Source organism: Zonotrichia albicollis, chromosome 4 (genome assembly GCF_047830755.1).
Source record: "Zonotrichia albicollis isolate bZonAlb1 chromosome 4, bZonAlb1.hap1, whole genome shotgun sequence".
In the NCBI taxonomy this organism is placed as follows: domain Eukaryota; kingdom Metazoa; phylum Chordata; class Aves; order Passeriformes; family Passerellidae; genus Zonotrichia; species Zonotrichia albicollis.
This window is the reverse complement of record NC_133822.1, coordinates 14,835,057-14,852,123: the sequence shown is the minus strand read 5'-3', so window position 1 is coordinate 14,852,123 and position 17,067 is coordinate 14,835,057. Positions and strand designations below refer to the sequence as shown.

The 17,067-nt window shown below is 42.8% G+C and overlaps 1 protein-coding gene across 19 annotated transcripts in view; it reads right to left on the bottom strand.

Annotated features, from left to right (window-relative positions):
• MICAL3 (microtubule associated monooxygenase, calponin and LIM domain containing 3) overlaps window positions 1–17,067 on the bottom strand; it is a 173,231-nt gene that overhangs the window by 134,785 nt on the left and 21,379 nt on the right. The window contains exon 1 of one of the 19 annotated variants that reach the window (XM_074538879.1): window positions 7,882–17,044. The exons of the other annotated variants lie outside the window; for them this stretch is intronic. The gene's annotated coding sequence lies outside the window, so the exon portion shown is untranslated. Of the gene's footprint in view, window positions 1–7,881; window positions 17,045–17,067 lie in introns of those variants that run through there. 19 annotated transcript variants of the gene reach the window in all.

The following is a 17,067-nucleotide window of genomic DNA, read 5'->3' as shown; positions in this document are numbered from 1 at the left end:
CTAGATAACAGAATAAAAAACCTTGAAAACCACAGCCAAAGAACCCTGACTCCTCCATCAATCTCAGGGCAGGGAAAAAAGAGACTTTCTAACACCCCGAGGTCATCTTGACCACCAAGAGTCTCCAAGAATACAGGTATCAACACTGCCAGAAACCTTCACAGTAAAAAAGCTAAGTCATAAGCAAGGGCACTTGCCACAAATCCCAAACTAAAGAATGTCCACAGCCAAGTTCTGCTGTGTGTCCATTCCTACAGATGCCAGTGCAGGCCTCCAAACAAGCAGTATAAATTCACTTTACAGTTAAATGCTGCCCTTCTCTAGGGGAGATACACAAGCACAAACACATTCTGTGTGCACACAGCTCTCCCCAGCCAGCCTGCAGCACTTCAGCACAGGGACACAAAGATCTGGCCCTTGGAGAGCACTATCAGCCCTGTAACAAAGTCCAGGGCAGGCTGACAGCAGCCGTGATAGAGCCAAGCCCTCTCCTGGAAACAGCGGCTCCATGGTTATCGGCCGCGCACAGCACTCGGTGCCCTCCAAACATGGAGCTCTCCTGACAGGAGAGGAAAAAGGCTCAGAGAGTCAGAGCCAAAGGGGCTGGTTTGGTTTATGGGCTGTGGCCCAGAAAAGCAGATAGCCCTGGCACACGAGGTGACAGCACAAACACTGGAGCATTCCTCAGGAACAGAATGGGAAAAGGTTTGTTACTTGTACAGTCAGTGAGATGCTGCATTTCTACACCTCACTGCAAACTGCAAAAAGGAGTTGTGCCCTTCCCATGTAGAGGGAATTAAGTACCCAGAAGTTTTCTTTAGGATTTCCTTATTCCATCCTACCACATTCAAAGCAATGTTTTCAATGCATGCTTCAGAGTTCTTCCATTTGTAGCAAACAAGTTTTATCTGGACAGGATTTACGTGCACATTATTGCTGAAAGCAATACCCAAAACCAGTTTTAAAAGAGACTGGAACAGGGCACCTGTGTCAGAATGGGGCTACTGTCAACAGGCCTGCCCTCAGCCAAAGAGTGCAGCAACCCCACCAAGCCAAATGTGACTATTTTGTGCCTTTTCTTCTGTTTCATAGGAGAAAAACAGCACTGCAATAAATTTCGTTTTATGTTTTAAATTTAGTGAGATGAAGAGCTCTCCTCAACTGTCAAGTCTGAGCTCCATAGGCAGAAGTGTTCCTACAAACCAGACTGCAGGCATGTCCTAAAACCTATTACACTTGTTCAAATACAGTGTGTTCTCTTGTTCTAGTAAAGTTTATAAATGTCTTTTCAGCACAAGAGAAAACCAGCCATGCAAACAGAAAATCTGAACATGACACACTGTCAAGCTGACAAAGATAACACTGAAATTCCCCTTGCTCTGTTAGCATAGCACACACTTGAGTAGAAACCTGTAAGCAGTAAAGCATTTTCAAGGAAACAACAGTCAAGATAAGGGCATCTCTTTCATCTGCCAAAATGAATCTCCACTGCTTAACCATAACAAGTGATGAGCAGAAACCTGAAAAAGGGCAAAGAAATGAGTTATGAAACCATAACTGTTGCTGCAGATACACAAAAAGATGAAAAACAACTAAAAAAATCTATTTATGCAAATTGCAAGCATTGGATAGTGCTGCTCTAGACTCTGTGCAACAATAGGAGGAAATGGAAATCTTGCCTCTTTCAGTCAAAATATACAAAACACAAATACACCGTGAACACTAACCATGTTCCAAGTAGCTGCTCTTCCACAGAAAAGCAGAGAAAGTTTTCACTTCTGATAAAACCTGCAAAGCCAGAGCTGTTTCAGTAAGATCTAAGCAGAACCCTTTCCTCTCACAGCTCAGACCCAAACTCTGCTTCCCACCATCAGCAAACTGGCACCTACTGGAAAAGCACAAAGTAAATGATTCACTTTCCCTCTGATAACCGTGCAGCAGATTGCTGCTGCAACAGACCAGAAGAGAATTGGGAAAAACGTGGGTTTACTTGTCCTTAACCAGAGATCTGGAACACATATGGGGGCTGCAGACACGGCTCAATCCCAGAATAAATATCTCCTAGACCTCCAGTCAGGACTCGTGGTTCCAGCTTAGATGTGTGAGCTCTGCTTTAACCACCAATGAGGGAATTTCTGTCTTTAGGAGAGAAGTTAAGCAGCACAGGTTAATATCAACCAGGGCACACAATCTCTTTATTATTATTTTCACTATTGCTGTTTACCAACAAAAGCCCAAGTTGTGTCTTCATATCCAGCAAATCGGCCATTCAAAAAAATCCTGCCTGGAATCTGTGAATGCACCTCAGATGAAGCTGTGAAAGAACTAGCCAGACCAGGGAAAGGAGCAAGTCATTTGCTCATTTAAGTGTTTTAAAAAGTCACAACTGAGCCAAAAAAAGCAACCATACACACTTTCTTTGGCTGGCAAACCACACACTCTCACATTATGCTCTTAAGTAAAAGAAAATAGTCCAGGGGTTGTTTCGATTTCTTTTCAAGTTGCATCAGCAGTGACAATACTGATCCAGGAACCATTCCCTGATTATCCTTCTACAAAATAAAAAGTGAGGCCTTCTACATATCATATACAGGAGAGCCTCCCACTCATCTAGAAGTGTTAAATACAGTTGTAAAATTTGGACTCTTTCAAAAGCCCAATAAAAATATAAGTCAGGTTTACTACAGTGCATAATCCAGCATAACAAGACAGAAGCCACATGAGGCTGCTGGGCTCACTTCCCTTCTCAGGGCAGTAGCACCAGCTTCATTTTTTCCTTTTCACTGTTATTTCATCCTTATTAGCATGCCAAGCAGGAGCAGGAAGAATTCCATGAGTTCCCATACATTATCCCTGGGGCAAAGTGAGCTGCCTCTTTTCCATCAGTTAACTTGAAACACACAAAGAAAGGTCTCTGAAACGCTACCTGACAACTTGTGAGATGAGTTTCCATAAATTAATCTACAAGCAAATAACTCTGTGTGACCAGGAATTTAAACAAACAAACAAAGGCACACAGGAACAAGCAGGGAAGAAATGATCTGCAGTCAGACTGGCCGATATTAAAAAAGCACACCCGAGGGCACAGTGATTTCCAGGGAGGAAATCCACCCACATCAGAACTAGATGGAGCACATACTCTCATGCCAGAAGCAGAATGTAACTTATTCCAATATGAACAACTGCTTCACTCACTGCATATTGATCATGGACTATTTATTCACTAGTTGTCCCTGTATGAAACAGCTCGTGCATTGACTTTCCCTGCCTCCATTTTTTTTTTTCACCTCTTGTGGCAGGACACCTTGAGAAAGCACCACAGGTATGACTGGTGCCAGAACCAGAATTATAACAAAAAATGTTAGGCTGTGTAGTTCAGTGCAGCTCCCAGGACTGGCCAAGTTATATAAAGTTCAGGCACTGATTAGTCATTTAGTTACATATTTTTTTAAAAGGCAGTAGTTGGGATGTTTGCAGTGAAGAACCCAAATTTAGTCCCTATTCAAGATGTGTGTTCATTACATTGACAAAGCCACTAAAGAGCCATAAATCCTGTTTATTTCATGGTTTTCTGAAAAAGAACACTTAATGTTACAAAATTACAAAACAGGCTGGTAAATTAACTCGGGACTGCCCTGAGGAACAGAAGGCTTGAACAAAAGAAGCTTCCATACAAAAATGATAAAATACACACTGAATCAACAGTTTAAAAAAAGATCCTGTGAATGCTAAAAGCAAAACAGGCTGCCTCCACTATGTCAGTCTTCTGAAAAGGTCAAACACCTTTTAAAAACAAGAGTACAACAAAAGAGACGACAGGAGAGCAGAACACTGTATTCTTATTTCTCAAGTTATCTACACTGCAGTAAAAGAATTGAATGTGCATTTCCTCCTACGAATCAGGACTCTTTCAACATTTAAATCAGAATGATAATTTCACAAACAAAAATTTCAGAGTCAAATATTGAGGCTCTTGCTATAAAATGATTTTGTTAAAGGAACAAAAGTAGTTAATGAAGGGCCATCAGGTATGACAGATATTTCAGAAACATTACAGAGGTCACAGGCTTCTGGAGCACTGTAGGTAGATAAATAAAACACCATCCATTTCAGAAACAAACATTCTTGTGACTAACCCCCAGATTTATGCAGGTCAGATTTTACAACATATCTGTGAATCACCAATCTCTTAAAAACAAGCAAGCACAGAAGGAAGAGGCACCTTTGTCACAGAAGGGGCTCAATGCACACATCCCTAGAAACAACTCCCAGTTTCACCACCAGCCACCCAAATTTTTCATTTCACAGTATATTAAAAAGGGTTTCAGGTTCACTTGAACAGCATTCACTTTCCCACAAAGCAGCACTACCTGGGGAAGTGAAAAGTGGTCACAAAACAGTGGTTCCCATTCAAAAAGTCAGAGACAGGAAGCACAATTAATATTTTCAGCAAGGAATAGTTATGCTTAAAAAAAAACAAAACAAAAACATCTATGGTGCATGACTCTTTTGGGAAGGGAGGAGAGGGTGGAAACTTTTATTTTGTCTTTTAATACTGTTCTGCAAGTAGGCATTTGGACACACTGTATGTGCCAAGTGGCTCCGTTACAAGCTATCACAATTTTCCCAGGCCTGCATCTCTTCACACCCACACTGGTATCTTGCAAGTCCATACCCACATGCAACTGTAAAAACAGATGTAGGACTTCATTAGTACATGTATATTATTCATTAGTTGCTACTCATGCCCACAAACACATCTATCACATGTGCAAGATAGAAAAGGTTCCCTGTTCCCGGGATCAGTGTATTAATTAAGAGCCCTGGATTCCTATCCTAGCTGCGTCTACACTCATGAAGGTCAACTCCAGAGCAATCATGCTGCATTTCATTTATCTCCCTTCAGAATCTGAGGGGACAAAGCCCATCACCCAATTTGGCAAAAGGGCAGGGACACCTAGAGATGAAAGAATTTCAGTGCAATGTTAGATCAATAGTATTTTCACCATTTGAAAAGGTAATGCTGCTTTCCTAGATAAGGACAGACTACAGACAGAAACCCTGTCAGGCTGCAAATGCCTAACTCACCTAGAGAGCAAAGTACAGGAGACAGGCAGAAAAGCAGCCACCAATGTCACCCATGTCACCCTCCTGAGCAGTGCAGAGTGTGGACAGTGTGGAGTCCACCCTGTTCGTGTGCAGCTGGAACAGGAATGAAACTGGGTCCTTCCTTTCCAGTTTTGCTTCCTTTCCATTTCTCTTTAGGCTGAATAACATTCAGATGCATCAGGGTTAGAAGCTCTAATTTTTGTCCAGAATTTGTTTAAAGACTGCACTGACTCCACCTGCCTCACACTCCTCCTTCACAAGCAGACAGGGCATCTTATTTCACATTTCTCTGCAGAGACACAAGAAATTCCATTCCTGAGGGTGGCTGCTCATCCCGGAGCAGTGACACAGGTCACTTCCAATCATCCTCTGAGTACAGCCAGGATTTAAGTCAATTCCATTCCAATGCTTCACAAAAGTCCTGGCATACTCTGCCCCTCCTTTTTACATTAAATCAGCATCCCAAGACTTCACTACAGTAAAAGGTGTCCTCCTGAATCAGTGCCAAACCCCTTGAAGGAAGCATAAAAGAGGCACTACATGGCAAGACATCTCAGCCTAACACAAATGGGTACTTAAATATCCACCTGAAAACTAACTCTACAAAAAAAACCCAAAAAAAACCCCAACCCCCCCCAAGAAACCCCTCCAAAAAAGAAAACCACCCCCAACAAAAACAAACAAACAAGGAAAAAACAGAAAAAAACAAAACCAAAAAAAAAAACGCAAACAGAAAACCTCACAGCTTTTTAAGAGCCAACTGCTTTTCACAAAGCTGCTACTAATCAGCAGTCAACAGGAAAATGCAGTCATGTGTTCAGTTATTAAAAGCTTTGATTGTTTTACATATTCAGTAGTAATTAAGAATGAGCAAGTAGCATCTATTTTGCTAGGAAAAATATTATGAGGTCACAGAGAGGAAGAGGCAAATTTTGTTATAAAAACAGCTGGTACAGGCAGAAGAGACAATCTTCACTTGGCCAGGCACACCTGAAGCAGCTGGCAGAGCTAAAGGAGAAGCAGACAGCAGCTAACAGAAAACTACATTAAGCACTGCTCCTTTAGCTGAGGCCCTGCACACGCAGAAGAGTCAATACCAGCCTAGGAACCAAAACCCTACGTGGGAAAGGAATAATGGTTCAGTAGAAATGGTGATTTTATGGCACCTCATCCAACCACTGGTTGTATTTCTCTCCTTATTAATTTGCATTTCTCGCCTCTTTCTTTCATAAAAGCTTGTAGTACTTCTCTTGGAACATTCCTCCCTCTTCTCCACGGGCACTATGTCCTCCCAAACCCAACATCATTAAGCAACAACTTTTCCCTGTCATTCAGCACAAAATCCTCCTCCCTGACCAGCAATGCCACCATGGCAGTTCTGGATCCTGCAGTGAACCCGCCCTGTTTCACATCTTTTATTCCAACAAGGCTATTTTTAAACCCAGATCAGATTTCTGATAAGACTCTGTGCACTCTCAGACAGCTGTGCTGTGTGACAAGAGCAGGCAAAGAGGACACAGAACCCCAGGATTCAAAAACCAACTGGAGGGCAGAGGCACTGCCCAAGACACACCTAAAAATCCTATAGCTGTTTTTTCTTTTGTATTTAGTTGTAGTGACTGCTGCTGTTGTTTCAGATCTGAAGAACCTGAGGGCCTTAAAGCCTGTCTATTTACTGAAAAGGAATGTACTTCACTGCACAATGTACTCACAGGAGAGCTGTATCTAAAGCCTGTTTAGAAAACAATGAACAATTGTCTTGATTTAGTATCTTCAGAACTGTAACTCCACTATTATCAATATTTAAATCAAGTGTAAAAAATAACTTCTCATAGCAAGCATTACATACTCACTTTATCCCACTGGCTCTGCAGCAATAGACCTTAGCTGAGAAAAGTCCTAGTTCAAATAATGCTGCCATATCAGGAGAAGCAGGAAAATCGTTTTATAAAGGAAAAACAGAAATCAAACAAGAAAGGAATTTTGTTTGTTTGTTTCTGGAGCTGCCTTTTCATTTAAGAAAACACAATGGAAAGCATAAAAACCTCAGAAGAATGAAGCAGACAACAGTGCCCTAAGGGAAAGAGAAAAGAACACAGATGCTGTGTTCCAACAGCAGGCAAGAATTACTGGGCTGGAGATGGCTGAGTGCTGCAGAACCAAAGCCCCCCAAATCCAGAAATATAAATTTATCATTATACCTGGGCTGCCTTCTCAACAGCTGCCATTCTACAGTGCACCTGCCAAGCACCTACTCCATTCTGTCGGTGGGGTTTCCTAAGTTAATTTAGCACTCGCAAAAGAGAGCCAGCACATCTTGCAGGAGCCCGGGGATAGCAGCATTTACAAGATAATGTAAAAAGGTGACAAACAGCAGCTATTACACTTCCACTGAAAAATCAAAACAGATCTCTCAACAAATGCAGGACATTTCAACTGCTTATCCCCTAACAAAAGGGCCTCCCAGAAAATATTTTCCTAAATACCAGTCACACATGCTACTGCTTCTTTCACTGGAGCACACATTCAAGGTCACTCAACCTCCCCAAATCCTACTTCTTCCTTTAGCTGTTTTCTGTGGATCCTCAGATACAGGACCCTTAAAAGCTTTTTCTCTCTTCATTTCATCCTGCCCAAGCCCTAGGAAAGCCTGCTAGGTTCAGCAGACTCCAGCATTAAGCAATGCTCCGTCCTACATGTCCCCAAATTCTCTCCAACAGCAGGGCCATTTGATGGATTTCCCCGGCAGCCTTGTACCAGATGCTCACTCACCCACAAGCTCACAGCCTGCCACCAAGGGGAAAACAAGGTGGGCAACAGCTCCGAATTCTTCCTGGCTGCCTGAAGAACGATCTCCCTCCTGCGTGCTGCATTCCTGCATTCCGTAGAGCCACTGCAGTGCTCCGAGCAGGCAGAGTTGCAGGAGCAGCTGGAAAACAGCCGTGCTCTCCTACGCTGAGCAGAGGTGTCCATCCCAGAGCCAGGGTGGGTTTTGCTCAGCACACCTGTCTTCTACAACCCCCTTACCACAGGGTGTGGCACACTGACAAGTGGCCATTGGGAGGTGGTCACCAGGGCAAGAGAGGATAATAAAGCCAGAGAATTTGCCTGCATGTGTGTAGGAAGGGAAAAGAATAAGTGGAGCAAATAATGAGTGAAAGAATGGAGTCAGTATGCAAAGAAAATTATTTACTGAACAGACTATTCGTGCTGCTGACCTCAGTCCATTCCTCTCCAAGTTTTAACTCCTCAGAGTCAGAGCTCTGCCTGGGAGAGGAGGTCACAGCTCATCTGCACTGCCCTGCCATTAACCATTGGATGTAACCAGTAGATCCTGCAGTCAGACTGCAGGAATGCTCTGCTGCTCCATTCCACAGCGCTAGGAGGCTCTCACAAACACCAAAAGCCTGGTCGGTCCATCATGTTTCCCTCCTATACCTGGCAAGAAAAGCCTCTCTAAACCCAGAGCTGAGGAGGCTGGCCAGAGCTCATATCACCACTATTTCCAAGACCTTCACAGAAAGAATTATTTTTCTGCAGCACTTGAGTATTATCAGGTTTTAGAAAGTTGATGCCTGCCAAACATTCTTTTCCACAACAAGAAGTGCTGTATGCAAGTGAATCTCACACCCATGACCTTATTCTTGCCACCTAAAGATTTTGCTGTCATAACAAACGCCACAGACACTGCACACATTTAACTGTGGCATAAACCTGAATATGCCACAGCAGTTTGTATTTCACACAGCAGCAGCTAGCCCAGCAAATAGGAATACTAATATCTGTTGCATTTGTTCTTGGGGATACAGAACAAAACAGGTTTTTATACCTGAAAAAAAATGCTTTAAGTCATGACTGCATTTGAGAACCGGCTTACAGAATCTACTTGGCTGTCAGATTCCCTGATACTTACTAAGGATATTCTCTCCATATTGGAGCCTACATGGTGAAGCAAGCAGCAAACCCCACTGATACCATGCAATATCCAATGTAACAACCCAGCATTTAAGTCACAGCACTGGAAACACCTTCTACCCCATACCATTGTAACGAAACTTTTCTAAATACATAACAAAGCCCCTGACTTTGTGGACAGGTTGAAAGCTGCTCCCAAAGGACTCCATTCAATCAAGTGAGGAATTAACACTGAGCATTTGCAAGTGCCATTATAGCCCATGGAGCACAATTCTAGTAAATAATCCAACCTAGCTTGAGCTAAAGCAGCTGTTAGGAGACCCAAGCTCAGCTACCCACTCTTGTGAATCATTTCCTGAATTGCTGTAATTAGCACAGCATTGTAAGGCAATTCATGCCCAAACCCAACAGAAGTCAATACTCAATTTACTCTGCTCATCTCAGAGCACTTGGTTCCCAGTCCATTCCCTTCGAGATGCACCTCTGCTGTGACAGCAGCAGGAAAAGCAAGAAGTGAGGCCGGTGTGCAGTAGGCACTGGCCTGCTGGGCCACGTCTGACCTGTGCATGTGGGACCTGCTTGGCCACGTCCTTTCCTCTCTTTTTATTACTCTCTCTTCCAACTTTGATGTGTGCTTCACATTTCTGAAATTCTTTGCTTTCTCCACAACCTAGAACCAAAGCACTCTGCCCAAGAGCTGAATGCACAGGCAGACCCCGGCTGTGAGAAAGGATTGTGCCCAGAAATCAGCAGTATTGCTTGCATGAATGCTAAGAAGGATTCACCAATGTTTTCCACTGCCATTGAAAAGGTCTTGACTGTCTGGGTGTTTTCCTGTGTGCTGGTTGATCCCTACAGCTTTATGGAACCTGTTAGCTTCTCTCACCCTTGGAGAGCCAGACTTTTGATATTATAAACCTTGAGCTCATTGAGAGTCTGATGAAGCATAAAATAAGCATAGTTTAACAGTCAAATGAACAACAAAGAGGCTTTTGTGATAGCTGGAGAGAACAGGAATGGAGCAGCAAGGGAATTAGGACTAAGAAAAAGACAAACCCTTTTACATGGAGGTGACATCCTGTGACTTTCGATTAATAATTTGATTTATCAGTAGCACTATATATTTCAAATTAACACATTAACTTTAATTCTCGTCCTGACACAACCCATCTGAAGACTTTAGATCTAGAAAGAAAATTATATAAAGTAGAGGAGTACAATGTGATAAGGAAATCTGACCTCTGGAAAAACATTTTCTTTGAATTTTTTTGGCAGAGGGTAAACAGTAAAGTCCCCAGGTTTTTGGCACAAGGAAGGAAGACTTACAAAATGCTTCTCTTTAAAAAAGTAAATTTATTTTTCTTGTGTAACAGTACCTTACTGCTCCAGGGGAGCTACAGTTCCAAGATGACTATCTCAAGATGAAGCCCACCTTAAGATGGCAGAATTCACCACAGGTGAAAACAAGCAATCTTTTTATAGAAGAGAATGAAGGACAGTGCACAGCAGCCCCTGAAGTAAAACATTTGGCTTTGGCAATGTTTCATTTTGGGAACACACACAATTTAAACTGGAGGAGTTCTGATGAAGCAAAACACAAAGTAAACAAGTCGTCTTTAACACAGTTTCAACCAGCAGCCTTAGAGAAGGGAGGATACAAATGTATTTTTTTCAATTTAGACTTTCAGAGGATCACTAAACATTTTAATTCTTTCTACCCCTAACACTGCAGCATTTTAGAAGACTGTTGCTTCAGTAACTATTTAGAAATAAACTCTCCAGAGAGTACATGGCACTAAAAACAAGGCACTCCAGACTGATGAGCCATGTAGACAATGGTCCAGAAAAGGGCACATCAGCAGAAGAATTCTCCTAAGGAGGAAGCAAACATCTCAAGTGACACTCTGCAAGCAATTTAGCTGGTGTAGATCACAGCTGATACTATACCATCTCTAAATTAGCATTAACCAATTCCTCTCCAAGAGAAGAACACAGCAAAGTGCACAGCTAACCCAGCCCTGGAGGCACGTCCTGGACACACTCCTTGCTCCTACTGGCTCATGGCTATTGCCACCAAAATGTGTGAGCAGCCCTACAACCCCTGGTTGTGCGTTCAGATTCTGTTTACAAGCAGCAAATGGCACAAAATCTGGAAGAAACCTGAAGTACCTGGAGTGAGGCACCAGCTTTCCCAGGCTCAGCAGGGAAAGCAGACACAAAGGCTAACTCCAAATCAGTCTTGCTTTACAATCAGCGCAGCAAGAGACACAGCTCTAGAGAGCTCTGAATGGGAACCTTGCCTAATTAATGAATTAGTGATTTAGTGCAGAAAGTGAATCATCAAAAGCATGGTGCATTCTCCAAAGCTGTTTACCCTCCCAGACACAGAAAAACCATATTAGACTTCCTCAAATGGAGCAGAAGCAGAACTCTGTTTATAGCAGATGGAGTACCATACACCATGTACACAGACTGCTATTAAAGAAATTACTTTCTGCCACAAAACAACAATAAAAAAACAAACTAGTGAAACATTGCTAGATTTAACTGTTTAAAGCATGATTCCCAAACAAACACTTGCCCTCATTCCTCATTTCCATGCACATCACCACAGAGGAGAAGAGATCAAGTCTGCTGTCCTCCCCTTCATTCCTTCAGTCACACAACAATGCTGTTGGAAATGCTGGAGGACACTGCCCAACACAAGATCCAGAATAACCAATCCCATGGGAATCACTGATGGATATCAATTGGGTTTGTGCTCTTCAGCTGGGTTAGAATTACATTTGCCTTCTGCTTGCCTTTAGACTCAACTCTTGAATGAACCCTGAAAAACATGGGAGTGTTAAATGGTGCAAATCCCTACAAGCTGCAGCATCTCACAAAACAAAGCAGATTTGATATTGTCCTTTACACCAAACCCAACAAGACTTTTTAACAGTTGTCTAAGTCTACACAGCATCTTCAGAAATATCAAGAGGAAGGCAAAAAGGGGCTCCCAACCATTTTGTTCAACCAGGGCAGTTCCATCATGCTCATAAAGAGATAGAAATATTAGATAGGACTCACACAGCCACAAGCACTTTGATTTCTATAGCAGAGATATGATCCCACAAAAATGCTGCTGTTCTGCCTACACTTCAGTGAGAGCTCTCCCCACAGACTCAAAGTAGAGATCTCAGTAATCTAAAGAGAGGTCACTGTAAAAGTTATGCTATCCATTGTCACTTCAGTTCAGAAGTTGCTTAGAAGACTGGAAGATTATACCCTAAGACTTCAGACACATCACCCAAAGTTCATTCCAAAGCATCTTAGAGCCATGAAAATGAAAGATATAAAGTAAAGATTGAAAGAGTTTTATTAGAAGCCTTCAATGTCCTCTTCCCTCAACCACACCAGCCCCCAGCAAGCCTTGCCTCACTTCAAAGCACTGCATTTTCAGAGGAATTATTTCCAAACAGCAGGGCAGAGAGCAGCAACACAACAATTTTCCTGCTGGCCAAAGAGGAAGTTCATTCTGAAAATGGGCTATTTCCCAGATTTTAATTAAGCTGTGCAACTGGAATCCTAATGCAGGCAAACACAGCAATAGACCCACAAGGTAAGAAAAACATTCCTGGACTGAGGCTGGAGCAGAGAAAACAGCAAGATTTTACCTCTGCTTTGTATCCTACAAGAACATTTGAGATCATCAGTCTAAACCAGAACTCCAAAATGTAACATGCTACATAGGAGCAGAACAAGAAAACACTTCTCTTGCACAGAGATTGCACCCCAAGGTATGACTGCTGGACAAGTGGATCCAAGGCAAGAAGAGAACACAGCAAAAAGGCCAAACCACTCAAGGCAGATAAGCAGAGATCTGTTGATTCCACTGCCGACCTGTTCTGGGTCAGTCAGCTCACAGCAGGTGAGAACATTATGAACTTCTCTGAAGGCAGAAGATGAGGAGCAGCAGAGATATCTATGGGACCCTTCTCCATGATGGCTGAGAAACATCCATCTGCCTGCCACTCCTCCTTCTGCACTATCAAAGCAAAGAAAGGCCACAACAAGGCTTTGCTGAATGCCTCAAAGCAAGCAGCATCGCCAACTGGGACTACGCGTCAAGTGCTCCGCAGCATTTCACTCCAGGTAACAGCAGAAAATGAGTTTATGTCTGTAGCTGTATAACCCCACATATGAATGACTTTCAGTAAAAATGGTCATTGTTTTGAACAGCTCAATGTCAAGAAGAAATCCAGACACTAGACTAGTTTTAACCATGTGGCTAGACACAAAAGATCCTATCTCAAAGACTCCGTGGAGAAAGAATGAAAAAGGTTAACATATAACAAGGATAAAGATCTGGGAAGAAAGAGATGACAGGCTGAGAGAGACAGGAATGTAGTAAAAAGGTTTTCCTCACAATTTCCATAGCTTTCTTCAGTGTCCCTTCTCAAAAATGAAAGGCAGTTTCTCATGTTGTCTATTGCAAAATGACAGGTTCAGAACAGTTGATCTCTATCAAAGAAACCAAGTTTTTGTCTTCTGCAAAAGAACTATGCTGCTACTGCCCACCTTCAGCAGAAAAGTTATGAACTCCCTCAGGAAGTGTGGGATGAAGTACATTCCTCTTTCCTGAAGTTGAAATAATCCTATTGTTAATTTACTGCTGTCTAGGAAAAGCAAGAACTTGCATTTCCTTTCCTAGTCTTACTGAATAACTTTTGAATGGAGTAAATTTCAGTATCAAAAAAAAAGAGAAAGAAAAACATCCTTCAGTTTCCTCTTGCTATCAAGGCAAACGATTGCTGCTTGATTAAACTTTCAAAGGAGAAAAAAAAATAAAAGACAAGGTATCAGAAGAGAGGCTGCCCACAGAGGTGAGCTGCCCTTCCTTAAATTGTTGCCCATATCTGGGCACTCCATTTCCATGACAAGTCACTCCATACACAAGAGAATCACGGTGCCTCTTCAAACCAAGACACAACACAGGAATGAGAATGAGGAGAGCCTTGTCTGTTTACTGTTAACACAAAGAAACCAAATGCTGTTAGAGTCTTATCAACTCATTAACCCATATTCCAACTACCTCACCATTAGAAGGAATCCACAGGTACAGACAACAAATAATTCACTGAAATTGAGCTCATCCTGGGCCCCAAACAGTCAGCTGAAATCCACATGTTTTCACACCATTCACAAACACTATCTATTGCAGCTCTCATTCCTTGGCTTGTAGATGTTCCAGGCTCCCCTGGATGCACTTTTGCCTTTCTCCCTCTCCCCTGTGCAATTACAACGTGAGATGTCATTCAGCTGGGGGAAGGAGGAGGAGAAAAAAGGAAGGAAAGGATGGTGAGCTGACGTTCCTATGCTGGCTTACCCCTTGCTCTATCCCCATGCTTTTGGGCTGCCCTCCTAGTAAACAAACAGTGCCTGCCTCTGGTATCTATCACATCATTTCCAAACAGCAGCACGAGCTCCAGCTGGGTATCACTGCTATTTTATTTCCACCTCTCCAGTCATGAGCAGCACCCCTGGAGCTGACATCTAGGTTACATCCTGCCATAGTCTGCAAGGGTCAGGTCAGTTCTAAAGACCTAAAACAACACTTAAGGGCAAACACAGCTCACAGGGGAGCTCACATGAATCCCCCTTCCCTGCACTGATCATTGGTAACGGTTCCCTCCTCCCCTTTCTGGATAAAAAGATGAGATTATCATTAGGGTCTGTGACAGTAAAAGCATTCCCAGGAAACCTCTCAGGGAGCACATCCACACCAGGAGCACCTCAGCAACACAGGAGCTGGCAGAGCTGCACTTTGCAGCCCTGTATGGACAGGGCAGTGTCAGAGCAGCTGCCAGGGCAGGCGTGTGCCTTGCTCCTGTGTGATGTCCCTGCAGCTGCACTGATGGGGCTTCCTTCACTCCAGGCTGTTAGGACAGAGACCAAGGGGCAGAGAAAAGATTCCTAAATCATCAGGCTGTAAGGGCACACACAGGCTCTGCTGTTGCTCTTGTGGGCAATTTCCAGTGGCACAGCCAGAGTGGGAGATTCCTGCCTCAGCCAAGGACAGACAGCAGCAGCACAGACAGCTCTCCCTACACCTGCAGCTACCCTGAGCTGCTCCGAGATTAGGGCAGCCCCTGTGTTTGCAAAGGAGAAAATGAACAAAATCCTAAAGGAGAAAACTAACAAAATCCTAATCCATTCACAGATTACCCAAGTGCCTGAGAAGTAATTTTTAAATCCTGCAAAAAAAGAGGAACATGTCCAAGCTCTGCCTCAGCTTTCTCCAAGAAGTGTCACCAGCTCTGCACTACCATGTGAACACCAGGACTCAAAGTAACAGTGCCAGAGCCTTTATCAAGAGACCTGCACCTGCAAAAGAACTGATATTTCTCATGTGAGGCATGTTCACGGGATAGCTGAAACCCAGGGAGGCAAGAAAGCTCAGAATAAAATGTCATCCTGACCTCAACCAGCTGCATTTAGGTTTATACAGGAATATACAGTTACATATTATTTACAGGTCCTTTCTTAATACACAGCATAGTCAGAAACAGGACTTGTACTCAAATTTATTGAATATTGATACATGTAATTCAGCAGCATAACTATTAGTTATTTCCTCTGCACAAATACTTAGAATTAACTGGTAAAAGAAAAATATTTATGGTTGTCCTGTAACACTGAAGAGGAGTTCCCCATCATTAATACAATAATTACAGGATTACCAACATCACAAATTAGCTGTAAGGTGCGCCTTCCATGTAATTTAAGACATGAATGAATACAAGTCCAGCACACCTGGTTAAGACATCAGCTTAGACACAAGTAGTTTAGCAAGCTTCGAGCTAATTACAAACACATCTCTTTTCTTAACTGTAGTGTGATTTTTGCAGATGAAAGTGCCATGGACTTCTGGCTGGTTTAAAGAGGCGCTGCCAACTTCAATCTAACTCTAAATCTAGTTTTGTACCAGTAAGCTTTCACAGACTCTCAGGCCGGCAGAAATATTCCCATGATTGAAGAGCTTAATTCCCATGCAGGGAGTTATTTTTACTGAACATATCCCTGCAGTGCAACCAACCCAAACACAAGTACCGAGAACGTGACAGTGAGAAATAAACAGAACATGTACATTATAAGAAATACAGAAAAATATATTAGTGTAACTTTCGGTAAGAGTAGTATATTTCAAGCAAGTGCATAATTACTGAAAGAAAACCTTGTTTATTTCATCTTTCAAAGGTCAGTTTCCATGTCTATTTCAAAGTTTCTAGTTTTTTAGAAACTTTGAAATACACAAGGTAACTGAGCTTTGAAAAATGCCTCATGGATAGTCAGTTTCAGCATATCCAGCTTGTCCACTGAGAGTCCATTTATTTGCTCAGCTTCCCCTAAGTCCATTACACCAGCACAGACAAAGTTCATTTAAAGTTCAGAAAAACCAAGAACGCCAATTTGAGTCTAACACTCAAAGTCTTCCCGCAGATTCTTCATTTTTTTTTCAACTTTCTAAGCAGCATGACAGGACCAACAAGGGAAACAGCATTTTTTGTCGTGTCAGACTCAACAGTAACTTTTATCGAGACGGAGGAATCATTTCCAGGTGCTCCGGAGCACTAACCTTAAAGGGATGAGGTAAGAGAGGACAGCATGAAGTAAGAGAGATCTTCTTCAGTATATGGAATTAAGGCATTGCAGTGAATGGACAACCGGGTTTTTATTATCGTACAAGAAAAAACCTATTTTTAGAAGCAGCGGCCCTTGTTAAGTACTAAACATCTTAAACACACCTTAGGACAACGGCCCGCAGAGATTAAGAATGAGCTATAACACAACAAATGGAGGAAGAGAGGCACAAGCATTACAATCGCTCATACTGCCTTTATCTCGAATGACAATAAAAGGGCCAAAGGCAGGACAAGCAGCAGCCTGTGCGAGCTGCGGGCGGTTTATGCCGTGCCTCACGTAGGGGTGCCGTAAGCTCCGTGTGACGGAAGCACCGGCAGCGCTCCGTGACCCTGAGGCGGCCGCGGGCGCTGCGAGGCA